Raw genomic sequence first — 27494 nt, 5'->3', positions numbered from 1 at the left:
GTTCCAGCTTATTTAGCATTCTTAAGGTGACAAGATTGTATAGAGAACAGATAATTGCTTGCCAGAGGTTATACTTAAGGAAAGGGGTTAAGCCAGGAGTTTGTTTGTGGTGATGGGACAGTTTTGTATCCTAATTGTGATCAGGTAATTGAAACTACACAAACCATAAAATTCTATAGAAGCATGCACACACACACACACACACACACACACACACACACACGATTATAAAACTGGTTAGTATTAATAAGTTCTGTGCTTGGGTTAATAATATTGTACCAATGTCAGTGTCCTGGTTTTGACAAGGTGCTTTGGTGTTATATAAGATACTGTCATTGGATAGAAGTAGGTGAAGGGAACCTGAGAATTCTGTACTATTTTGGAGATTTATTGTGAGTTTAAAACTATTTCAGAATTAGTTAGGAAAGGAGGAGAGAGAAGCAGAGAGACAGGGAAGAAAGACAAGGAAAGGGGGGGGGAGAGGAGAGGGGAAAAACCTTAGGGCAACTTATGAGTTTAGGCTTCTCAGATTTGTCACAGTCCACTCAAAAATGTCTTCACTCTAGGTCTTGGAGTTCCACCTTTACCCGATCTATGCCCTAGGTGTTATCTTACATGGGTAAGTGGTTTGCCTGCATTTATGTAAATACACCATATGTGTGCATAGTTGGTACCTGCAGAAGCCGGAAGAGAACATCAGATCCCGTGGAAGTGGAGTTGATAATGGTTGTGAGCTGCCGTGTGGTTACTGGGAACCAGTCCCAGGTCTTCTGCAGGAACAACAGTCTGCTTGACCACTGACTATCTATCTAGCCCCTGTATTTCCAAGTTCCACATGAAAAGGACTCTGGATCCTTGACGGCAAATCAACCCTGGCACTTCCCCCTTCTCTGATTCTAAATTTCTGTATGATAAAGTGATACCCTTTTTGTCACTGTTTGATTTTAGTGTGCTTGTTCACAGTGCTGGACATGGAACCCAGGGTCTGGACTGAGCCAGGTGCTCTATAAAAAGCTACACATTCTGATAAGAATGCTTTTCAGATTGTTTTTAGATTATCATTTTTGTCTTATTGGTTTGGTTTTTTTTTTTTTTTTCTGGGAAGCGGGGCTTGTGTGGTTGGCTGTTTGGTTTATGTTTTTCAACAGTATCTTACTACTAAGCCCAGATTGGCCTCTAACTCATATTTCTCCTGTCTCAGCCTTCCAAGTGCTATGATTATAGGCTCATGGCACCAGGCTGGTTAGATAGGCATTTTGTAACTTGAAACTGAATATAATTCTAAATGATTCAAATCCTTTTTTTTCCTTCTTTATTATTTTATGTTTATGGATATATTGTCCATATATATATATGTGTGTGTGTGTGTGTGTGTGTGTGTGTGTGTGTGTGTGTGTATCAAGTGTGTGCCTGGTGTTCTAGGGGCCAGTAGAGGATGTTGGATCCCCTGGGACTGGAGTTACAGACATTGGTGAGCTACCATGTGGTTGTTGGGAATTTAAACTAAGTCTCTGGAAGAGTAGCCAGTGCCCTTAACCACTGCACCATCTCTCCAGCCCATTTCAAATTCTTAAAATATTAATATGTTATTCAGAAATTTATTTTTTGATGATTTTCATTCTCTTTCTTCCTAAAGTTATTTTATTTAAACAATAGAAATCTTTTTATATTCATTGGAATTTCTTACTTTAAAAGATAGAAAAATTATTAATTTTTAATAATTAATTGGCCTAACTGAAAGGGCATATCCATTGAATAACCTAACTAAAAAAATTCCTTGGAACTTCTGATGAATGCGTGTTGATTTAAGAGTTCAGGCAACATCTCTAGGACCCAGGTCCTTCCATCCTCACTTCTGCCTTTCCTTTCCTTGGCTTCCTTTGCAGGTGCTAGTGGCCTCCAGTTCCTGACTTCATCCATCCTTACCACTAGAAGCTCCAGGGAACAAGGGGGTTCTTTCCCAACAGTCTCAGCACAAGTATCTTTTTGACATGATACCTCTAAAGAGATTGTGTACATATGCTTCAGTTGGACTCTGAGGTCACAATACACCTGGGTCTCATGTTCTTTCTTAAGTTGAACATGATGTTAGGTCTACCCCCAAACACTTGGTTTAAGAGCAGAAATAAGGTAAGTGCTCAAGGATGAACTGTCTGTGGAAGAGGAACAGTAATGATTATGTCAGAACAGACCATGCAATACCTAGACTGGAATGGTTTGGATTCCTAACTAGGTTGGCAGAACCACCCGACATTGTAAGTAGTGTCAGCTGTTTAGTGAAAGGAGCAAAGTCACAGTGCCATCAGAAGAGGGTCTAGCTCAGTGCTCCCTCTGTGTCCTTCAGCGGTCACCTCACATGCAAGACAGAGGAACTAATACTATGTGTACATATAATGGTTTGGGGTTCCTTTTTTGTCCCTTCTAACATGTTGAGAAGCCCCAAACATTGGTGCTTGAGAAAGTCATAGCCAACATTTATATGGCCCAGCTTGTGAAAAATGAAATCTGACCTATGTACCAGACTGGCTCTTGGGGTGCTCTGTTTAAAAACACGTAACACACACACACACACACACACACACCTCTGCCTGTCTGCCTTTGAGAACCACGACATGTTTCATTCTAATAGATTTATGTCAATACCTTGGATTTCAACCAGCAAATGGTGGTCCTTTCTTTTTCCTTCCTAAGTTGCATTTATGGTAAGTGAGAATTTGAGTCTCAAAGCTTAGGAAATCTTAGATCTGATTTGTTTTGTTTTCTGTGGTTTCCCAGGAGGACATTACAGAACATGCTTTCTCTGCCTCTTGTCGTGCTATCTGATGCTCATTGTGCAAATTGAGCAATTCGTCAGGTCACCATGTCCCTCTCCATGTACCACGGGGAGTGAGTGCAGTTAGAATTCAATTCCTAGTACCATCCAGGTTGATGTTGTGTGCCTATAGTCTCAGCTACTTGAGAAACTGAGGCAGGAGGATTGTTAGAGTCCAGAAGTTAGAGTCTAGCCTGTACAACAATCTTTTCCCAAAAATAAACAAATAGAATTCTTTGTACCAAACTACACACTTCCCCTTCACCTCTGTTGATTCTCCATCTCCAGAGTCTACTGAAGTTACTCCAGTTCACATGCAGACACAGCTCAGTACCCTTCCTCCCAGCCTTCACTCTGAATTCTGCTAGGCACTCTGGATTTGGACAGCATGTGTCTTGGATAAGTAGACTCTCATTTTGACTATGAGGCCCACAAGTGTTCAGTCTCTCAGAAATCTTATCTCAGCAGGTGATAAGAAGGGTTACTAGAGTCTTCTTTCCCCTCCTATCAAAGACTGTTTTCCAAGGAAAGTGCATCCTTTAGGGATGGATTAAACACACCTAAAACAGAGATTCCAAAGATGTTTTTAAGGATTTTCTCTCATATATCCTGCCTGGATTCCATCAGAAAGACATGTTCTAGAATATGCACTTCTCCCCCAAACCACCATACCCTCACCTGCTGTGGATGATTGTCCTCACTCTGTTTAGTTTGTCTCAAAGAAATGGTACAAACACCATCACCACTCATGCCTGGTAGCTGTCCTCCTTGACCGTCAATGAAGGTTCAGTTATAAAATGGCCATTTCTTTCTGTTTAAATATTACAGTCATTACAGCGCCAGGTAGCACAGTCTACATATAAGTTGATCCATGCTCAGAGTATCTATCATTCTTTCCTTCAAAGGAGAGTGAATTCCAGGGAAGGAAATGACTGCTCCCTGAAATTTGTGGAAATAAAAAGGAGGCAAATTATAAGATACAGACTATCAAGATGATAAAGTGACACTATTTCTCTATCACTTGTGAAAATGCATCAAGACATTTAACACCATCCTGCATTTCAGAGTGAGTGTGAGGTGCCAGTGGCGCAGTTTGCACAAAAAGTGGGCAGCAATGTATCCTGGACCTCAGGAATGGTGGCTCATGCCTGTAATCCCAGCACTTGAGAGGTTGAGGCAAGAGGATTGCCATGAATATGAGGAAAGCCTGAGCTACCTAATTAATTCTAGACCATCCTAGGCTACAGAGGGAGACTCTAGTTCAAAACAAACAAAAAATGTGTCCCAGGACCCTTGGCTGACCTACGGCTGAAAGAATAAGGGGAGGAGAGGGTAGACTTTCTTTGGAGGAAGATTTGCCTATCTCTAGATCAGACTCCATAAGAGGACCAAAGAGGGAAGAAGATTTCCCCCAATCTCCGGGTTAGTGAAAGGTCACGTAATGACCTTAGATATCTAGATAAATGGACCCCCACAGTGTAGGGGACCCAGCAGATTGATGTATGCAGAGCAAGCCGCTAAGGCAACAGAGCAGTGCTCACCCAAGCGCCTCATTTGCTTTCCCTGCAAATGGGTCCAGGTTTCCCTGAGACAAATGGCGGCACTGTCTGCTCCTGAGCGAGGAGCCCTCAGTAGAAACACTCTGCAAATGCACACCAATATTGGGAGAGATTTGTTCTAAGTCATTACTGTATGTGTATGTCTGTATACTATGTGTATGCAGTGCCCTTGGAGGCCAGAAGAGGGCACTGTACCCCCTATAACTAAAGTTACAGAAAGCTTTGAGCTTCTGTGTGGATGCTGAGAATCCAACCCTGGTCCTCTGGAAGAGCGTCCAGTGCTCCTTACCACTGAGCCATATCCCCAGCCCTTTGAGAAGGAAATCTTTCTTCTCATTCATTCATTCAATTATTAACTATGGTTTTTTGAGACAGAGTTTCTGTGTATAGCCTTGGCTGTCCTGGAACTCACTTTGTAGATGAGGCTGGCCCCAAACTCAAAGAGCTCCATCCACTTCTGCCTCCCAGTGCTGGGATTAAAGATGTATGCCACACTGCCTGGCTTGAGGGAGGACATCTTAAGTGACCAGGCAAAGATATGTGTTGACCTGTATCAAATATAATAATAGCAGAAGCAGGGAAATCTTTTGGAAAATTCTGGAAAGTATCTGAATGAGGCAGTCAGACTTAAGACTGGGAGTACAGCCCAGTGTCTTAGTCTCTCCCCTGTTGCTGTGACGAAACACTGACCGAAGCAACATAAAGGAGCAAGGGTTTGTCTGGCTCACAGTTCAAGGGTGCAGGCCATCAGCGCAAGGAAGCCAGGGCAGCAGGAGCACGAAGCAGCTAGTCACATCATACTCACAGTGCAGAGCCAGAGAGTAAATGAAGGCCTATGCTATTCAGTTCCCTGCACTACATAACTCATACCCAGCCAGAAGAAGTGGTGCTACCCATGATCAACAGATCCTCCCATCTCAATTAATGTAATCAAGATTAGTCCCCACAGGCATCCCCCAGATGATGCCAGAAGTCAGCAACACTACTATTACACCTCACGTGCAGAAAGCCCTGAGACCCATCCCTATGGCACGAACCAGGCACACTGGCACAGTGTTGCAGTAAATTTGTTTGTATTTTTGATCCAAAACCGCCAATGAAGTTAAACCTTGATTCAGAGGATGGAGTTAGAGGAATAAGGAGGTGCTTGGAAAGTTTTGTGGGGCTTTTCGATCTGAGAAGGTGGAGAGGGTAGGGGATCTTTTTTCTCAATCACTCTGTGGACATATCAAATTATTACTCTAATCTGACCCCCAAACTTTATTTATTAATAAAACAATAAAAGAATCCACACTATCTGGCATCCAACGCATTGCCTTAGATCATGCCAAAGTGGCTTGGAGCGCCACTGGCTTCCCCACCACTGCAGACCCTCCCCTGGCTGCACACTGCCTGTGCTCTCTGCCCAGGTGCAGCAACAGCCAGTCATGGCTTCCTCACGCTCCCTGGGCAGCCAGCTTCCACCACTCCCAGCAAGTGGCTTGGTCCCCTCCCACTGTGCATCCCAGCCATGGGCTATTCCTACCCATTTCCCTACATTCTTCAGGCAGCTCACTCCCCCTCCCTGCACTGCATGTGAGCAGCTACAATGTTCTACACACACACACACACACACACACACACACACACACACACACACACACACCTGGCCTGAGCATGCAGTTAGCTCAGCTGGCACCCTGCCCTGCCCACTCCCCCTGACCTCACAGCCAAATCTGGGCACTCTGCCACCCCCTCCCTGCCTGCCTGAACATTGTTACTGCAGCTGGATACATCCATACACAGTTCCACTTATGTAACTAGAGGTTTCCTGCCTTGCCCACAGTCAGGACAAATCTCTGGGACCCACAGCCGCTCAGACCCAACCAAGTAAACACAAAGACTTATATTGCTTAAAAACTTGCTGGGCGGTGGTGGCACACGCCTTTAATCCCAGCACTCGGGAGGCAGAGGCAGGCGGATCTCTATGAGTTCGAGGCCAGCCTGGGCTCCAAAGCGAGTTCCAGGAAAGGCGCAAAGCTACACAGGGAAACCCTGTCTCGAAAAAACAAAAAACAAAAAACAAAAAACTGTATGGCCATGGAAGGTTTCTTGCTAACTGTTCTGATATCTTAAATTAATCCATTTCTATAAATCTATACCTTGCCATGTGGCTTGTGGCTTATCAGTGTCTTCACATGCTGCTTGTCATGGCGGCGGCTGGCAGTGTCTCCCTGCCTCAGCCTTCTACTTCCCAGAATTCTCTTCTCTGTTTGTTCTGCCTATACTTCCTGCCTGGCCACTGGCCAATCAGCATTTTATTTACACAGAGCGATATCCACAGCACCACCTATGCTGTCAGCAGCAGCAGATTTGGTGAGACACCTGGGAGTTCTTAAAAGGGAAAGTAGGTTTAAAAAAAAAGTCTTTTCCATTTTAAGAATGAGAAACATTACAGTACAGGTAGTTGGAAAGATGGCTCAGTGGTTAAGAGCACTGGGTGCTCTTCCAGAGGACCCAGGTTCAATTCTAAGCACCCACATGGCAGCTCACAACTGTATCTTCAGTTGCAGAGGATCTGACACCCTCACACAGACATTCATGTAGGCAAGACACTAATGTACATAAAGTAAATGAATTAACAAAAATATTACAGTCCATAAAGTTGGGTCTCTGTATGGTTCTACAATGGATGCTTTGAAAATGGGAAAATTAAATGAAGGGATAACAAATGTATCTGGGATTGGCATAATGTCGATCACATTAATCATCAGTTTGGTAATTCTTATTTTATCCTTTAAAAAAGTGGTCGGATAACTGTACCAAATATGAAAATTTGACTGGTAAGATATAAAACTTAGAAAAACTTACTACTGTCATACAAGCCTTAAAAAGACTTACCAATGAAAAGAATAAAAATTTGACTGATAAGATACAAGCCTTAGAAAAAACTTTCTAATATAGAAGAGAATTTTAAGATGTGTTACTTTTATGTTGCATTTTAACTTTGTGAAGCTGTATTACTTTGCCTGTCTAAAACATCTGATGGTCTAATAAAGAACTATCCAATAGCAAGGCAGGAGAAAGGATAGGTGGGGCTGCCAGGCAGAGAGAATAAATAGAGGGAGAGATTGAGGAGCCAGAGAAGGAGGAGGACTCCAGGGGACAGCCACCCAGCTGCACAGCAAGCCATGGAGTAAGAGCAAGATTTACAGAAGTAAGAGAATGGGAAAAGCCCAAAGGCAAAAGGGAGATGGGATATTTATTTATTTATTTATTTATTTATTTATTTATTTGAGACAGGGTTTCTCTGTGTAGTTTTGTTGCCTGTCCTGGATCTCGCGCTGTAGACCAAGCTGGTATTGAACTCACAGAGATCCTCCTAGTTCTGCCTCCCAAATGCTGGGATTGAAGGCACGCACCACCATTGCCCAGCTTAGACAGGATAATTTAAGGACAGCTGGCTATAAACTTAGCCAAGCTAAGGCCGGGCATTCATAATTAAGAATAAGCCTACGTGAGTGATTTATTTGGAAGCTGGGTGGCAGGCCCCCAAAAGAGTAAAACCCCCCAACAATATACTGATGAAAACAAGAAAATTTTAACTGATAAAATACAAGCCTTAGAAAGACCTACTAATGAAAATAAGAAAAATACTCAGACACAGACAGGAATTTAGACAAGAACCTTCTGTACCACTGCATGATAAAACTGAACAGGGGCAGCCCAAGGTTGTTAGAAATACAACAACAACCACCAGATGATAGGCACCCCTGAATGTTATGTAAGAAGTTAACTGGATCCCTATAGTAATGTAAGATTTGATGAGATTCAAAGAAGTGCTTGTTTCATATAGTATGCATTCACCATATGTGAAGCAAATGTTAAATTCATGAGCATCTCAGAGCAGAATTATCCCCCAAGACTGTAAAGATTTAGCTACAGCAATATTGGAAGCTGGTGCTCAGTTATAATGGAGGACAGAGGGAACTAGGATTATAGAACAATGAAATAGGGCTAGAAGCATTAATATTTCCTGAGATCAGCTACTTGGTGAAGTCCAATGTGCTGATTTGCAAAGACAGTTTGGATTTGATGGTCACACCTTGTCCCTATGTCATTTAGCATCTTTAAATGCTTGGGATAAGGCTGAAGAATCAGGAAAGGTATCTGAGTCATTTATTAAAATTATACAAGGTGCAAAACAAGCCTTCACTGATTTATTTTACAAAGATTGACTTCAGCTATAAATAGAACAGTATCAGATCCAGAAGTCAGACAAATATTGAGTTTTTGGCTTTTGAAAATGCTAATTCAGAATGTAAAGAGGCGATTGGGCTTTTAAAGGCATGATCAGCAGCAGTAGATGAATGGATTAGAAATACAGCTGATATTGAATCTCGCATTTATGATGCTGCTTTGATAGAAGTGATTTCTAAAAGTTTCTAAAAGTGATTTCTAAAAGATTTGAAAAATCAAAAGGTTGGATGTTTTTATTGTGGTAAGGAAGGTCATCTGAAAAGGGATTGTAGGCAAGGTATTTCTAGAAACAATATTTTTTCTAGAGATGATCCAAACAGAGGTCCCAGACTTCTGGAGTATGCAGAAGGTGTAGCAAAGGCCAGCATTGGAATAATGAATACAAATCAACAAGGGACAAGCAAGGTAATCTTCTGTCATCAGGAAACACCTTAGGGGGACTCTCACAGGCCCCAATGTCAAAATTTGGTTCAATCATTTCCTGTGACCATGGAGGAAACTCCTCCACCGGGCAATTAAAAGACCTAATGCCTATTGTTAAAAACCATACTGCCCTAGATGACAGAAAAGCTTCAACAAACAAAACAAAATTTTCAGGACAGACCATGAAACAAGTATTTTGGCAAACTTCTATAAATGATTAAAAAACCAAAGCTAAAGATACTAGAAAATGGCATTGTAATTGAAGGTTTGCTAGACATAGGTGCAGATATAGCAATAATTTTGCCAAGGTATTGGCATCTAGATTGGCCTCTTCAGGAGGTAATTATTCAGCTTCTAGGAATTGGAACTTTATCTCAGGTAAAAACAAAGCACAAGGAGGGTTGATTGTACAGGGACATAAGGACAGGTAGGGAAATTAAAGCCATATGTGACAAACATAGCAATGAATTTGTTACAGCAATGGAAAGCACAGATTAACATTCCTCCAATCTCAGAAACAAACCATAAAATAAAGAATGCTTCTGAGAGAAATAGTAAAAGGTATTATCAAGAACAGTCACCAACTACCCAGGTTGTACATAAGCAAGGCACCACAGCTATTGATCTTTCAAAGGAAACCAACAGCCCTGCCTTTAAAATGGTTAAGTGGCAAACTTGTCTGGGTAGAACAAAGGCCTTTGACATCAGAAAAATTACAGGCACTAGAACAACTGGTACAGGAGCAGCTAAATGCTCAACATATTGAAGAATCAACCAGTCTTTGGAATTCTTCTGTATTTATCATTAAAAAGAAATCTGGAAAATGGAGAATGGTAGTAGATCTGATAGTTATTAACAAGGTGATCCAGCCAATGGGCTCTTTACAGCCTGGAATTCCCTTGTCTTCTTTATTACCTAAAGGATGGTCTATTATACTAATTGATTTAAAAGACTGCTTTTTACTATACTGCTGTGGATATCACTCTATATAAATAAAACACTGATGGCCAGTGACCAGGCAGGAAGTATAGGCGGGACAAGGAGAGAGGAGAATTGGGGAAACAGGAAGAAGGAGGGAGAGACACTGCAGCCACCGCCAGGACAAGCAGCATGTAAAGACGCCCATAAGCCACCAGCCACGTGGCAAGGTATAGATTTATAAAAATGGGTTAATTTAAGATATAAGAACAGTTAGCAAGAAGCCATACAGTTTATAAGTATTATAAGCATCTGAGTGATTATTTTATACATGGATTGTGGGACTGCGGGGTTTGGTGGAACCTGGAGAGAAGCTCTCCAGCAACACTATACCTTTCCAAGAACAGGATACAGAAAAACTTGCCTTCTCAGTGCCTACTTATAATAATTCCCAGCCTGTTAAAAGATATCAGTGGAAAGTTCTTCCACAATGGATGTTAAATAGCCCTCCCTTGTATCAATATTTTGTACAAGCCTGAATGGAAATAATTCATAAATAGTTCCCTCAATCTACCATTTACCATTATATGGATGATATCTTACTAGATGATTCAGACACAGATACCTTAGAAAAAATGTTTGAAGAAATAAAGAAAATTTTGACTTGTTGGGAATTTGCTCCTGAAAAAATACCAAGAGGAAATTGTATTAACTTCCTAGAATATAAGATATGTTTATAAAAAATTCAATCACAGAAGTATCAGTAGAAATCAATTATGATCCAGGCGGTGGTGGTGCATGCCTTTAATGCCAGCACTCGGGAGGCAGAGGCAGGCGGATCTCTGTGAGTTTAAGGCCAGCCTGGGCTACCAAGTGAGTTCCAGGAAAGACGCAAAGCTACACAGAGAAACCCTGTCTTGAAAAACAAAACAAAACAAAAAAAAAGATAAAATAAATCAATGATGAGCTCTTAATGATGTTCAAAAATTGCTTGGAGATATTAACTGGCTATGGCCCAAAATTGGATTAACAACTCAAGAACTAAGTAATTTATTTAAAACCTTACAAGGTGATAAGAACTTAAATAGTCCAAGAAAATTATCAGCTGAAGCTGGGAGAGAATTGGCTTTGGTAGAAAAGAAATTACAAGATGCACATGTGGATCATTTGGATCCAGAGTTTGATTATATTCTGGTTATTTTACTTCTATGCATTCTCCCACAGGAATTCTTATGCAGAGAAAAGATAATATTTTAGAATGGATGTTTTTGCCACACAAACATAGTAAAAAATATAAATAAATAAATAAAATCTATGTAGAAAAGATTTCTGAATTGATTCTGAAAGGAAACTTGAGACTTCATCAAATTACAGGAATAAACCCAGAAGAAATTGTGGTACCTTTTACAAATGCTGAAATTTTCTCATTATGGGCAGAAAATGAACATTGGCAATACAGTAATTTTTCTGAGAGAAATTAGCAGCAAATATCCCAAAAGAAAAATACCTCAGTTTATAAAAAAGAACTAATTGGGTCCTTCCACACGTGGTACAAGGAGCACCAATTTCTGGAGCCCTTGCATTCTATACTAATGCAAACAAATCAGGAAGGGCATATTGTAAGTCAGGAAATTTAAGAAAAAGTGTCTCAAAACTCTTACGATTCTATTCAAAAGTCAGAATTATATGCTATTCTTATGGTATTATTAGATTTTCCAGAACCTTTCAATATAGTTACTGACTCTCAATGTACAGAAAGTGTTGTTTTACATATTGAAACCACTGCACTTATTCCAGATGATTCAGAATTAACTTTGTTATTTATTCAGTTACAAGATAATCAGAAATTCAAATCACCCCTTATATGTAACACAATCCAGATCCCATGCAGGCCTACCAGGCCCTCTAGCACAAGATAATGATGAAATTGATCAGCTATTGGTAGGAAATGCTAGAAGCCTCAGAATTTCATAAGAAACACAATGTTAATAGCAAAGTTTTGAAGAAAGATTTTTCAATCACTTGGCAACAAATCAAGGAAATTATAAGAAAATGTCCTACTTGTTCTTTGTATAACCAAACTCAACTACCTGCAAGAAGTAACCCAAAGGGTACTCAAAGAAATGAAATTTGGCAAATCGGTATGTTTCGTTTGATGGAGTTTGGAAAATTAAAATATGTACACCATACCATAGATACCTATTCAGGATTTCAATGGGCAACTGTTTTGAGTTCTGAAAAGGCTGATTCTGTAATCATACATTTGTTAGAAGTTATGGCAATTAGCTGGGTTATGGTGGTGCAAGCCTTTGACCTCAGCACTTAGGAAGTAGGAGGATCTCTGTGAGTTCAAGGCCAGCCTGGTCTACAGAGTAAGTTCTAGGACAGGCTCCAAAACTACTCAGTAAAACCCTGTCTCAAAAAAAAACAACAAAAAAAAAGAAGTAGTGGCCATCATGGGGATACCTATACAAACTAAGACTGAGAATGCTCCAGCATATGTCTCTGGTAAAATGAAACAGTTTTTTGCATGTTACAATATAAAGCATATCACAGGTATACCACAGAATCCTACAGGACAAGCAGTTATAGAAAAATCTAATAACACTTTAAAAGATATGTTTAATTAACAGAAATGGGTAAAAATAACCCCCAGCAATAGATTGCACAATGCTCTATTAACTTTCAGTTTTTTAAATGCTCATGAGAAAGAGACAACAGCTGCAGAGAGACATTGGATAGTAGAAAAAACTGCTGAATTAAATCAGCCTGTATACTTCAAAGATGTGTTGACCTCAGAATGGAAACCAGGATATGAGTTACATTGGGAAAGAGGTTTGCTTTTGTTTCCACAGAAGATGAGCTATAGATACCATCAACATTTATAAAGATTGGATTCAAACAGGAGAGACCTCTTGATTAGGAGAGGTCTCATCAAAGGTCCTCATCAAAGGAGAGGGTTCATCAAAGAGCATGGTATTCAATCTAAACTAACTTACAAGACTAGCATATGTCTTTCATTTGATCAGATATAACCTGCCAAAAATGGAAACTCCACAGTGTCAGGATTGGGGCAGGGTTTTGTTTTTGTCTTTCCAGGAGAATAAAAGCATCCAACTAAAGACTCTGAAGACCACTGGACAAATAAGACATCTAAAGAAGGATGAAACAGAGAAAATGTCCAAAGAAACTGGCTTAATAGTATAGCACATTTCCAACAGAAAAAAAAAATGTCATAAATCAGCCTGGTGGTTGTGGTGCACACCTTTAATCCCAGCACTTGGGAGGCAGAGACAGGCAGGTGGATCTCTGTGAGTTCAAGGCCAGCCTGGTCTACAGAGTGAGTTCCAGGAAAGGCTCCAAAGCTACACAGAGAAACCCTGTCTCAAAAATTTTTTTCATAAATCTTCCCAAATGTTTGTTTCTGCTGTTCTCTACAGACATATAAGGCAAATGACCTTTTTGTAATCCCAACTCAATTAAAATTTAAAGCTGATTTTGGAGTTAGAGCATGTTTCTCTCCTTCTCTAAACCCAAGCATGCTTGTTAAAGAAAAATCTAAAGTCTCTGTCTCATGTCAGAAGAACCACCTGATAGGGGACAGAAGAAAAAACAAAATTAAGGGACTATTCTGTTGTCACTAATGTCATAATTCCTTGGTTTTATTTAGACTCTTTAAAACTTTTCTTAAATTATAAATATTATCTCAAAATTCATAAGATTAATATATATGCATATATATTTAAACTTTCTGTCATGATATTAATGGTCATATAGTGTACTAATTCTAGAAATAAGCTTCATCTAGCTTCCTGTAGGTGACTTCAGACTTGAGTCTGAAGCAGATATTAGGAATTAAGCTCTTACATATCCTGGGTATATTTAATAGATTGTAGTCCTTTAACCTCTCTGAAATCTGCTGCATATGACATTTAAAATGTTCAAGTTTTCTGCAGTGAACAGTGACCATTCCTAGCAGCAACATTTGAAGTCTCCAAAAGGAGGATGGGGCCCGACAATGATGAATCCACTTGGATTGTTGTAATACCACTAAGCTGATAAACACCAAAGATCAGCTTTGGACTACAAACTGCTCAGGAAAATTTCAAGGCAGTAAGCTAAGATGGTCCAACATCATAGCTACTCTAGCCAGAACTTCAGATAAGCCTTGCACTTTTCCACCACACCAAAACTGGGCATCTCTCCTAGGACTTGATCTTTATCTCAATTTTTTTTCAGGGTCCCCAAAGATGTCATCACCCCCAGACAACAGGAAGTAATTTGAAGAGCATGATGCCCACATTCCCAAGAGGTAAGGTGGGTGGTTTGGGGTCATTCAATGGATGTTTGTTATCATTCAGGAGGCTTGGTTACAAGTTGTTATTGGTCATGGACAGGGAGGAAACTAAGCAAAGGATTTTAAACTCAGGAATCTTGTTCTGAAAAGAAAAGTGGGGATATAGAAATGATAGGATAAAAAGGCAGATTACTGAATCTACTTTTAAGCTAAAAAAAAAGCAACTGCTAGTCTCAAATATTTTATATTGGTATGGATTTTTATATATTGATACAAAAGTTATATATTGATATAAGGTTACTTTTGTTATATTGTATATATATATATATATATATTTTTTTTTTTTTTTGGTTTTTTGAGACAGGGTTTCTCTGTGTAGCTTTGCGCCTTTCCTGGAACTCACTTGGTAGCCCAAGCTGGCCTCGAACTCACAGAGATCCGCCTGGCTCTGCCTCCCAAGTGCTGGGATTAAAGGCGTGCGCCACCACCGCCCAGCGTATATATGTTTTTTTTAATTTATTTATTTATTATGTATACAATCTGTCTGCACACATCCCTGCAGGCCAGAAGAGGGCGCCAGATCTCATTACAGATGGTTGTGAGCCACCATGTGGTTGCTGGGAATTGAACTCAGGACCTTTGGAAGAGCAAGCAGTGCTCTTAACCTCTGAGCCATCTCTCCAGCCCTGTATATATGTTTTTATTCTTGTTTAAGGTATTGTACCTTAAATTTAAAAGCTCGTTTAAAAAATGTAATGTAAGTTCTAGTCCTAGAAATATATTTAGGATAATAAGAAAGATTAGCAGTCATCTATAACAATAAAACTTATAGTCACATTAGGTATGCTTTCAAGGGCAAACAGATATATTTTAAATAGATTGATGGTCTTCAAATACTTCAGAGACCTACAGAACTATGGAATTTAAAATGCTTTAATAACATAAGGCTTTTCATGACAGTGAAACACATCTGCTCCTGGCAGCATCAATTTGCTTCAAAAAAGTATTATGGGCATTGAAGAACCTCCATGTGGAGTTTGCTTTCATCATGGCAAAGTTAGCCACTGGGCAAGAAACTGCTCTTATCTCGACTGCTGACAACATGCTGTCTAAATTGGACAAACAGGACACAAAAGAAGGCAGCTGTCGAACTCTACCAAGACAAGGTAGGACAGTCCTTCAAAATTTCCCGCTTCACAGAAAAGTCTGTCAGATATTCTAGGCCTGTAGTCCAAAGATGGATGCCCCAGCATTGCAGAGGAACCTTGGGTGATGGCCCAGGCAGCCAGATGTCTCTGTTGTTTCTATAATTTTGTAAGTTGTTTGCTCTGCGCTCTTGTTTACTCAGGTAATACTGTATCCTTCTTGGGTCTCTGATGCGGTTGATGATAGTTACAGTTACAGTTTTCCTTAGTTACCATAGAAAGTAAATTAGGTACAAAACTTTGGACTCACCAAGAGAGGATAGACAATGGAGTATTTTCTCTGAATTTGCCTAGTACACATGGATTGGACATCATGAATGTAATTCTTTCTTGATAATTGTTCTTTTTTTTTTTTTCAGAGCTGAGGACCGAATCCAGAGCCTTGTGCTTGCTAGGCAAGTGCTCTACCACTGAGCTAAATCCCCAACCCTGATAATTGTTCCTATTGTATATAGTTTTACTATGTTCGAGTTAAAATCTTTTCTATTTAGACAAAATGGGGGAAATGTTGCAGGAGATTTGTTTGTGTTGTTGTTTTGAGATCACCAATGGAATTAAACCTTGATTCAGAGGGTAGAGTCCGTGTTCAGCGGGCCTGAATAAACCGTAAATTTTTCTGGCCAACTCAGAGGAAGATGGAGAAACTCAGAGAGAAATAAGGAGGGGCTCAGAAAGATTCATGGGGCTTTTCTATCTGAGAGGGTAGAAAGGAAGGCAGTGGATATTAATACCCTAATATCTAACCTCTGAGCTTTATTTATTAATAAAACAAAAGATTCCACAATTTCTCAGAATTCTGGGGATAGAAGCAAGAGGATCAGAAATTCAAACTCATCTATGGCTACTTACGTTCAAAGCCAGCCTTGGCTATATAAGACCCTTTCTCAAAAAAATAATAAAAATTGGTCAGCCAAGATTATGTAGTAAGACCCTGTCTCAAAAAAGAGAGGGGGAGAGAGAATGAGAATATAAAGAAGATAGAGGGAAGAAAGGAAAGAAAAAGCAGTCAGCTTTATATATACCATAATCAAATCAATCGTGGTAGATTTGAGAATAGAATTCAGTGGTGGAGCACTTGCCTAACATGCACAGGGTCCTAGATTTGATCCCCACACTGAAAGTGAAGTACTAGAAGGAAATAAATCCCGTTAGATAAAAGCCACTTGAAAGAGATCCTGTTGCTCCCTTGTCTCTCCTCTTTCCCTCACTTCAACACAGGAGGACTCAGAAACTGCCTAATGGGTGCTGCATGTGGAATAGAAGCAATAAGTGGAGAACTAAGAAACAGCAGCCATCTTTTCTGATAAGTGTTTCCAACTCATGTGCTAAAAGGAGAGGACAAATGTCACTTTAAACCAAATTTGAAATAAAAATGTTTATGGTGAGCTCTAAATGGCACGTCAACAATGTGCCAGAGTTTCATGCCACTCAGGCTGACCTCAAATCCCAGGTCAAAGGGTCCTCCTTCCAAATAGTTGGGATCACAGGTGCACACTGCTGGATCCAGCCGCCAGTGTTTATTTTCAAAGCATGTATTAGAATCTTGGACTAGAAACAGCAGAAAAATGGAAAAAGATGACAACCGAAAGGCCTAGATAACATAATAACAAAGAAGTCTTTGCAGGCCTTGAAAAGAGTTCAAGTAACTTCTGACGGCACAAATCAGACAACAGCAACAGTTTGAAGAGCTAGCGGATCCATGGGAACTCTGCAGACAGCTTCGGCAGAGAGGGCTAGTTCCTGACCCCATCTGTCTCGGTCTGGACCCCGGGAAGTCTAGTGGGTCTGTTATCTGTTACAGGCATTAAATGCTACATTCTGGCTGTGTGTCCCTGAAATTTTCCTATCTTAAAATTTAACTCCTAATGTGATAACTTGAAAAAAATAATTTAGAGAAAAGAAGAGAAAGCAGAGACTTCCAGGAGATGGTTAGGTCAGGGGCTTTAAACCCTCATAAATGGAGTCAGGTCTGTACAGAACTAGCTTGAGCCAGGTGTAGTGACAGATACCTTCAATTCCTGCTCTGCAGAGGCAGAGGCAGATGTTCTGAGTTTAAGCAACAGCCTGGTCTGCATAGCAAATTCCAGGCCAGTCAGAGTTGCCTAGTGAGCTGGAGGAGGGGGAGGAGGGCTGTGAAATGCTGCCTTGTGGATGTGATATGGCTATTTCATTCATGAACTGACCACAGTCATGATGACCTGAGCATGATCAAGCCAGGCAACATTCTCGAATGGATGGGGAGGGGCTTCATGAAGCCCCTGTCCTCCCTGAGCAGCTACTACAGTTCCTGGAGGGGCAGGCATCGTTTTTCTTCAGTGGTAGAACCACTGGTAAGTTGCCCATGCTTCAGTCAATAACCCACAACCACACTGATGTCAACACCCTTAATTAAACTCAGTGGGTGATAGCAATAATAGTAATATAACGTGAAGGCTGGAGAGGGATTTGGCGAGTAGGAGACAGACTAACTGGGGGTGAATATAATAAAAATACATTATATGTGTGTATGAAATTGTTAAAGAATAAATATTTCTTTTTTTGCTTTTTTTTTGTTGTTGTTGTTTGTTTTTTGAGACAGGGTTTCTCTGTGTAGTCCTGGCTGTCCTGGAACTCACTCTGTAAACCAGTTTGGCCTCAAACTCAGAGATCCACCTGCCTCTGCCTCCCGAGTGCTGGGATTAAAGGTGTGAGCCACCAGTTGTTTCTGTGGTGATCAGAGGAGTAGGGCCACAGTCATAGGCACAGCTGCCCTGGGGGGCGGGAGGGGGGGGGAGCGTAGGTCCCGGTCCACATCACCTGATCTCAGAAGGCGCTGAGGAAAGTTCAGGTCCTGGGAGAGGGATTGCAGAAGGAGCCACTCAAGATCCCCACACTGAAGATGCTCTAGGTGTCCAAGGCAACTTAGATCCACATTTCCTTCCCCTTCTTGACTGAAAGAAAGAAGAGATTGAGAGAAGAAAGAAACTAAAGAAATAAAGAGCAAAGAATGTCATATCACTGAGGAAGATCTGGAGGGTAGGACAGAGGAAGAACTAGAACTGATTAAATTAATGGGATTTGTCTCTTTTGACTCCACAAGAGGGAAGAAAGTCGATGGCTCTGTAAACGCCTATGCCATAAACGTGTCTCAGAAGAGGAAATACAGGCAGTACATGAATTGAAAAGGCGGATTCAACAGACCTCTGGATTTCATTGCAGGAGACTTGAGGTGTTAAAGGATTTCCCCCTCATCTGGGTCAGAAAGTAGTTTATATTTTGTATTGAATACACCTCCAAACAGGATCTTGGCTGTTCCTTCTTGTAAAGTAAGGAGGTCTTGTTCAGGAACCACAGTGTACACCTTTCCCCAGGAGGGAGGTGACACTTTTAAGTGGTGGCCCTGCGGTGGCTGCAGCCGTTTGTCTTGTTCCTTTGAACCTGTGTGTGCTTTCTTCTTGGGTGCTTGTTAGGAGTTCTTAAAAACTGAAAGTAACTTAGATGTGAGTTTCTCCAATAAAACTGTATTTCTACCCATTTTATATTAAAAAAAAAAAGCCAGGTGGCAGTGGTGCACGCCTTTAATCCCAGCACTCAGGAGGCTGAGCCAGGTGGATCTCTGTGAGTTCGAGGCCAGCCTGGTCTACAGAGTGAGATCCAGTAGAGCCAAGGCTACACAGAGAAACCCTGTCTCAAGAAAAAAAAAGTGGTGGCTTGCCACCACTGCCCAGCAAGAATAAATAATTTTTAAAAGAATAAATAATTTTTAAAAGAAGCTTAAGGGAGCCTTTTTGCCTCTTTGCCATGTTAAAATACAGCAAGAGACACTAATCGTATGTTGAATCTGTTGGTGTCATTTTAATGCTTGCTATTTGGAGGCCCTGTCTTACTACTTAGCCTTGTGGAATGGCTAATCTTGATTGTCAACTTGACAGGATCACCTAGGAGACACACCTAGGTAAGAAGACCTACTTAGCACAGGGCAGCACTTGGAGAGCTGGAATCCTAGACTGAAGAGTAGAAGCCTTCACCTCTCTGTCTCCTGACCGCAGATGCAGTGGGACCAGCTGTCTCACATGCCTTTCCCATGCTTCCTCACAGTGATGCTCTCTACTATGAAACTGTACCTTACAACTCTGAGCTAAACCACACCCTTGAATGTTTCTGCCAGATAGTCTGTCATAGCGGTGAGAAAGAAAATACAGAAAGTGAGTACCAAGAATGCATCCATTGCTGTGGTAAACCTACATGGTTCACAGGCTCTTGGGACTGGTTTGCAAGAAGAATGTTTGGAACTTCAGGCGAGGGAAGCCCTAGAATGCATACGTAGAACTTAATGGCCCTTCCTGGGAATTTAGAAAACCAGAATGCCAAAAGTAATACAGACAAAGGAGGCCTGGCTCATGAGATTTCAGAGGAGAACAAAGACCAGTGGGAACTGGGGCATATGCATGATATTCTGGCAAACAATCTGGCTTCACTCTGCCTGTGTCCTAAGAACTTGAGTTGAATTCAAAAGCAGTGAACTAATTTCCTTGGTTCAAGATAGGATAGAGTTCAGGTTCTGGGCATGGTTAATGCTCACGGCTATTATCCAGGTCTGTTGTGAGAAGCAACAAATGGGGCAGAAAAATACGGAAAGTGTGCAAGTAGTGAGAAAAAGATCACGAGGAAGAAGCAGTTGTGTTCAAGAGATGAGCACCGTTTAAAAAAAATACCCACTCTGCATTGAGACAATAGAACAGTACCCTGAGGGAAAGACCCCATCCATCAAAGGGTCCAACTTATAAAAAGGCAGACATTTGAAAACAGAGAGCCTAAACTGAGAACAATGCTACAGTGGTCCCCTGTTTGAAAGCAACTGCCTAAGGAAGTCTTTCCTCAAGTTCAACTACCAAGGCACACAGAGACCACTGCAGCTGTGTTGGAAGTGGTCAGACTCCATCTGCACAGGCAGAACCTAATGGCACTGTCCACATGGTGCTCACTGCAGTCTGAGTGAGATGTCCCCATAGTCTCAGGCATCTGAACACCTAGTCCCCAGGTGATGGTGCTGTTAGGGGAGGTTTAAGTGTGTCCTTGCCAGAGGACTACATCATTGCGGGTGGACTTTAAGAGTTTAAGACTCAGCCAGTTGTGGTGGCACAGAGAAGGCTACCCAGAGAAACCTTGTCTCGAAAAACAAAAATAAGCAAACAAACAAAAAAGAGTTAAGGTTTATACCATTCCCAGTTCTCTCCCTCTGCTTCCTGTTTACTGTTCAAGATGTGTGCCCTTGGCTTCCTGTACCAGCCATCAGTTCTGCCACAATGAACTCTTACCCATCTGGAACTGTAAACACAAATAAACCTTTCCGTCTACAAGTTGCCTTGGTCATGATGTTTTATCATAGCAACAGAACAGTAACTGATACAGTGCAGGTTTTATAGGCCTGTAGGAATGCAAATGTGACAGCATCATGGAGGCCTGTACCAAGGTTCAAAAAGTCACCAAAGTCAAGCAGCATGTATCAGGGTCTGATTCCCTGCAAACAGGCTCTGAACAGACATGTGATAAAGCTAGGAAGGTGAACCCTAAGCGGCTATAGAGCCCCAGGATGTTGAAGATGCCATGGCCACGGGATATCTGCTAAGATAATTTGCAGGCACGGGATAGAGCTACCCCAAGACAGAGGCTCTGTGTGCTGTGGGCAGCAGAACTTGCCAGGTCAGTTCTCCAAGCCCAGCATCCCAGATGATGCTCCTATAAGCCCTAGATGGCAGATATGGAGCTTCAGCATTCGGTGTTTTCCCTGCTATACTTCAATGTTACTTTGGTCTGTCTGTCTGTCTTTGCTATACCCCATTTCTCTCCTCGCAATGGGAGTATTTCTCTGGTGCCGCTCCACATTGCAACTTTGACGTTATAGGGTTTCACACTTGAGTTTGTCGATGTCTCAAGAGAGTCTGACTATTTTTTGTTTGTTTGTTTGTTTGTTTTGTTGTTGTTGTTTTTCAAGACAAAGTTTCTCTGTGTAACAACCCTGGCTGTCCTGGGACTTGCTCTGTAGACCAGGCTGGCCTCAAACTCAGAGATCCACCGACTCTGCCTTCCGAGTGCTGGGATTAAAGGTGTGCGGTGCGCCGCCATGCTCAGCTGAGACACTACTCTTATGCTTTTAAAGACTGTTGGAACTATCTAGATTTGGGGACTTTTAGAGATGGACATGAATGCTGCGTTATGAAATTAACATGAGTCTTTAGGGGCCATGAGTCTTGAGAGAGATGTTATACTCTTTAAATGTTTGGGTGTCAGGTTGACCAGGGGAGAATTTAGGATCATTAATCTTGAATGTAGACTTTACAAAATTTAGAACCACCTAAGAGATGAACATCTGGAAGTGCCTGTGAGAACGTTTCCAGAGAGGTGCAGCTGAGGAGGGAGAATATACCTGAATATGGGCAGCACCATTCCATGGGCTCTACCCTGAATAAAGAAGAGAGTGGACTAAATACCAGCCCCTCCCCTCTCTCTCCTTTCAATGTCCCTCGCCCCTCCCCCTCCTTTCTCTGAATCCTGACTCTCGGTGCCAGCTACCTCCCATGCCTCCCATGTCTCTTCCACCATGGTGAACTATACTCTCCAACTGTGAGTTGGAACTGATTCTTTTTTCCTTAAGTTACCTTCTCAGGAATCTTGTCACAATAATAAGTAACTAGCCAGGCAATGGTGGTGCACACCTTTAATCCCAGCATTTCGGAGGCAGAGGCAGGTGGATCTCTATGAGTTCCAGGAAAACCTGGTCCACAGGGTGAGTTCCAAGACAGCCAGGGCTGTAACACAGAGAAATCCTGTCTCAGGAAAAAAAAAGTAACAAATACACATTAACTGACCTGGAACTTGCTATGTAAACCAGCCTGGCCTCAAACTTGCAGCTCTCCTCTTGCTTCCAATTCCCAAATTGGAATTACAGAGCTGCACCACTATGCCTGGCCTCTGTGGTATCTTCTTCTTGGACTTCACAGCTTCTAGTATTTCAGTAATAAATTTCCATTGATTATGAATTGCATAACAGCCTGGCAGTGGTGGTGCACGCCTTTAATCCCAGCACTCAGGAGGCAGAGGCAGGTGAATCTCTCTGAGTTCAAGGCTAGCCTGGTCTACAAAGCAAGTTCCAGAACAGCCGGGAATACACTGAGAAACCCTGTCTCAAAAAAACAAAGCAAACAACAACAAAAATTGCATAACAAAGTTTTTTTTTCATAGCAACATAAGTAGACTAAGATACCATCTCCCTCACAAATGAGGCCCCAATTTTGTTGAGGGAAGCTACGTGCCGAACTAAAGACTGACATTTCCAAAATCCCATAAGGTGTCTTGAGGTTACTCCTTAAGGAGGTGACAGTTCCTTCTATCACTTGCCCTTTACACCTGCCTGCAATACAATAGAAGGGGCCAAGAGAGTCACAAAAGTGACCACAAGACTACACATTAAGCAATGAAAAACAGCATCTTGGGACACTGAAGACGTCCTTTGAGTTGCTGCTGACACCCTATATCATTACCTGCCTTCACGTGAAAGAAAAACAAAATCTTGTCTTGTTCAACCCCCCTTTGTAAGCTGTCCATGATGCTATACTATTCTTTCAAGATGTCTAGCTATTATTTGGAAGGTGATAACTACATGGAAACATGTGATTAGGAATAGATTTATGAGACTGGGCAGACTTGTTTAATTCATAAGAAACAGCCTGGGGAACGAGGGAGAAAAACAAATAGATGAAGTGCCAGATAATGGAAGACGACTGATAAGACTATACTAATTTCCATTGCTGCTTTATAAACCACCACAGATACAGTGATTTCACACTTGTTTATTGTCTCTCAGTCTCTCTGAGTCAAGACTCCGGACACAGTTACTAAATCCTCTGCTCAGAGTCTCACAAAGCAGAGTCTAGTTTGAAGTCCGAAGTCCTCTTCCAAGCTCACAGTTGCTTCCAGAATGCATTGACTTGCAGCTACAGAGCTCATGGCAGCTGCTTCAAGGCCAGGGGTCAAGCCGCTGATCTCAGGTCTTCTTTTAAAGGACTCAACTGGTTAGATCAGTCTGCCCAAGATAATCTTCCTTTTGATAACACAAAGTCAACTGACTAGAGACCTTAATTACACCTGCAACATCCTTTACCTTTGTCATATGAAGCAGTAGTCATCATATTCACATATCCTGACCCCTCACCAAGGGGAGGGGATGGAACAGAACTGTGTATGTAGGGGAATACATTATGATTAAGTGTATTAGTGATTAAATGGTGAACGATTAAAATGAGAGCGACCCCCACAGGTTCATAGGTTTGCATACGTGGTCCCCAATGGTGGAATCGTCAAGAACCCACGCCATTCCCAGTGTGCCTCTTTCAGCCCACTGTTTAGATGTCAGGATGTAAGCTCTCAAATGTTCCTGCCACCATGCTTTCTTGTTCCATCATCACAGACTCCAACCCTCTAAACCAGCGATTCTCAACCCCCTTGGGGGTTGCATATCTGATACCTACATTACAATTCATAACAGTAGCAAAATGACAGTTATGAAGTAACAACAAAATCATTTTAGGACTGGAATCACCACAACATAAAATATTAAAGGGCTACAGCGTTAGGAATGTTGAGAATCAGTGCTCTAAACCATAAGGCCGATTAAATGCAGCTTTTACAGGTTGCCTTGATCATGCTATTTCATCACAGCAATAGAAAAGTAACTAAGACTCCTGTGTGGGTGGGACTTAGAATTCTGCTCACCACAGTGATTTTTGAAGGAAAGGATGCTCCCTCTACCTGGGTTGCAGTTCCTATTTACTCCCCCTCAGGACCATATATTCTCAGGCACATAGTGTGACTTAAGTGAGTTGCCTTGCTTAAGAATGGTATGGCATGGCATACCTATTACTCCACAAGTCAGGAGGCAAAGGCAGAGGTATTGTGAAAGTCCAAGGCTGCCTGATCTACCTACCGATTCCAGGCCAGTAGGGCTACATAGCAAGATCCTGTCTCAAACCACCAAAAGAAGAAGGAAGGAAGGAGGGAGAGAGGGACAGAGGAAGGGAAGGAAGGAGGGAGGGAGGGAGGAGGGAGAAAGGGAGGGAGGGAGGAGAGAGAAAGGGAGGGAGGGAGGAGGGAGAAAAGGAGAGAGGGAGGGAGGAGGGAGAAAGGGAGGGAAGGAGGAAGGGAGGAGGGAGAAAGGGAGGGAGGGAGGGAAGGAGAGAGGTGGGAAGGAGGGAGGGGTCATTTTAGCAATCTTTACAGCATTTCACATGACTACTCTGTTCTCATCTTTGGTTACACTTTCTTGTAGATATTTTAAGTATTAACAGGACAGAATGTTTTCCCAGATGTCAAAACTACCAAAAATATTTCTCTTTCCAACTCCATATGATCAGAAAGTTGCTTCTTGGGCCAGCCAGATGGTTCAGTGGGTAAAGGGGCTTATGCCAAGCCTGATGACCTGAGTTCAATCCCTAAAACCACTTCAGATGGAAAAAGCAAAATGACTCCCACAGTGGTCTTCTTACTGCCACACTGGTACTGTTGCACACACACACACACACACACACACACACACACACACACACTCACCAGGGAGCACCTTCCTACACACTCACACACATACCCCATACACACACCAGGGAGCTCATTCCTACACACTCACACATACCACACACACACACACACACACACACACACACACACACTCACCAGGGAGCACCTTCCTACACACTCACACACATACCCCATACACACACCTGGGAGCTCATTCCTACACACACACACACACACACACACACACACACACACACACACACCATGGAGCATGTTCATACACACACACACACACACACACACATACACACACACTCACCAGGGAGCACCTTCCTACACACTCACACACATACCACACACACACACCAGGGAGCTCATTCCTACACACTCACACATACCACACACACACACACACACACAGAGCCCATTCATTCATACACATAAATGATAATCATACTTTTTTAAAAGTTGCTTCTTGGTGAAATGGTTTCAGCAGTAAAGAAAGGCATTTGCTGGGTGACTAGGGCTCCATCCCCAGAACCCACGTGAAGGTGAACTGAGAGAACTGACTCTACCCAAGTGTCCTCTGACCTCCACGTGCACGTATGCACACACCACCAATCATACATACACACATAACAACAGTAATTTTTAAGAGAAAATTGCTTCTTTGCATGAAGTGGAAATAGAGGAATTAAGCTGTAGTTCTGATATCTTTGTCTCAGTCATTACATTTATAACCTGTGTCCGTCTGTCTTCCTTCCCTTCCCCCCTCCTTCCTTCCTTCCCTGTCTCATAAAAAGTAGGTCCTTGGCTTTTTCCTGGGGAAGGAACATAATTCTGTGCCTCTCTGTTTGTCTGTCTCTCCTCCCCACTCCCCTGTTGGGTTATTAGTCTGTAAATTAATCCTCTCCACACAAAGGTATTCCCAAAAGACGCAGTCACCTTGGAGGAAGCAGGGATAATTTTTCTCTCTATTATGGATACAGCTTGGCTCCTACACTCTGAATCTAATAAACACAAATTAAAGTTGAGGGAAGCCATGCACACATGTGTACTTAAGACTACAGAGATGAGTATGAATAATAGACTGGAGTGAGGTCCAAGGCCACAGACTCATCTGACCCTTGATGACTCTGAGCATCTTCGAAAAGTCTCCTGAGCCAAATAGACACCCTTTCTTTCCAATCCAAGTTGCTTTTGCTTTTTTTATCTTTTTTTTTTTTTTTGGTTTTTTGAGACAGGGTTTCTCTGTGTAGTTTTGGTGCCTGTCCTGGATCTCGCTCTGTAGCCCAGGCTGGCCTCAAACACAGAGATCCACTTGGCTCTGCCTCCCGAGTGCTGGGATCAAAGGTGTGCACTGCCATCTGGTTTTGCTTTCTTACATCAGTCAGCTCCCCTGCCCTCAGGTATAGGTCCTCACTTTCTGCCTTGTTTCACACATGAGTGCCAGACAGGCTGGGTGGTGAGCTCCATCTGTCCCACCATAGAAGTGCTTGGATTACACACGTGTGCTACCGTGTCTGGCTTGACATGGGTTCTGGGGAGTCTGAATTCAGCTCTTCACCCTTGTATGGACAGCACTTTACCCAGTGAGCATTCTCCCCAGCGTGTGTGTGTGTGTGTGTGTGTGTGTGTGTGTGTGTGTGCGCACGCGCGCACGCGTGCATGCTGGAAATTAAACCCAGGATCTCCGCCATGCTATGCCTATGCCCTACAACTGAGCTACACCTCAACCCTTCTCTCTCTAAAATGCATGGATGTAGAGAGGTTAACACAGTTAATGCCATGGAACTGTCAGCTAACCCATCCCATTTCACTTCAATTCCCACCCACTTCCCCCTGGACTTTATTATTTTATTATTATTATTATTATTATTATTATTATTATTATTATTACTATTACTATTATTTGGTTTCTTGAGATGGGGTTTCTCTGTGTAGCTTTGCGCCTTTCCTGGAACTTGCTTTGTAGATCAGGCTGGTCTCGAACTCACAGAGATTCGCCTGCTTCAGCCTCCCAAGTGCTGGGATTAAAGGTGTGTGCCACCACCTCCCGGCTGCAGACTTTATTTTTTTTAATGCTCCAGAAAGCACTTTCATTAATAAATATTTTAGTAACCCCACTAAAAGCTAAGTATACTAGGCTGGGTGTGGTGGCACATGTCTGTAATACCTGCACTTGGAAGGTGGAGACAGGAGAATCAGGAGTTCAAGGCCAGCCTGGCCTACATGAGGTCTGTTTAAAACAAAACAAAGAAGAGAAGAGGACTTACTGTAAAGGAGGAAAGTGAAGTGGGAGGAAGAGGAGATGAGTGTGGATAATAGGGAGATAAGGTCAAAGTACATTACATATATATGTTTATATATGTAATTATGAAAAAATAAATTTGTAAGTACTCTTAAAAACAGAAAATGCAAACACTTCCAACTACCCGACTTCACTAAATACCCACTCTTTCTTCGTATTTTCTCATTGTTTTGTGTGATTT

The 27494-nt window shown here is 41.9% G+C and overlaps 1 long non-coding RNA gene and 1 pseudogene across 2 annotated transcripts; both read left to right on the top strand.

Annotated features, from left to right (window-relative positions):
* Window positions 1–628: 628 nt before the first annotated feature.
* LOC121824025 (uncharacterized) lies at window positions 629–17999 on the top strand. Of its 2 annotated transcripts, XR_013045959.1 has the most exons (4): window positions 629–999; window positions 14191–14263; window positions 15209–15414; window positions 15813–17999. It is a non-coding gene; the product is annotated as an uncharacterized LOC121824025 (long non-coding RNA). The 2 variants fall into 2 exon arrangements; XR_013045958.1 differs by lacking the exon at window positions 629–999 and having other exon boundaries at window positions 10891–14263.
* Window positions 18000–18221: 222 nt separating this feature from the next.
* On the top strand, window positions 18222–19129 carry LOC143269608 (U4/U6.U5 small nuclear ribonucleoprotein 27 kDa protein-like; annotated as a pseudogene).
* The last annotated feature ends 8365 nt before the right edge of the window (window positions 19130–27494 follow it).

This window comes from Peromyscus maniculatus, chromosome 19, assembly GCF_049852395.1.
Source record: "Peromyscus maniculatus bairdii isolate BWxNUB_F1_BW_parent chromosome 19, HU_Pman_BW_mat_3.1, whole genome shotgun sequence".
In the NCBI taxonomy this organism is placed as follows: Eukaryota; Metazoa; Chordata; class Mammalia; order Rodentia; family Cricetidae; genus Peromyscus; species Peromyscus maniculatus.
Note: the sequence above shows the minus strand (reverse complement) of the source record. Positions and strands in the feature narration are given on the sequence as shown.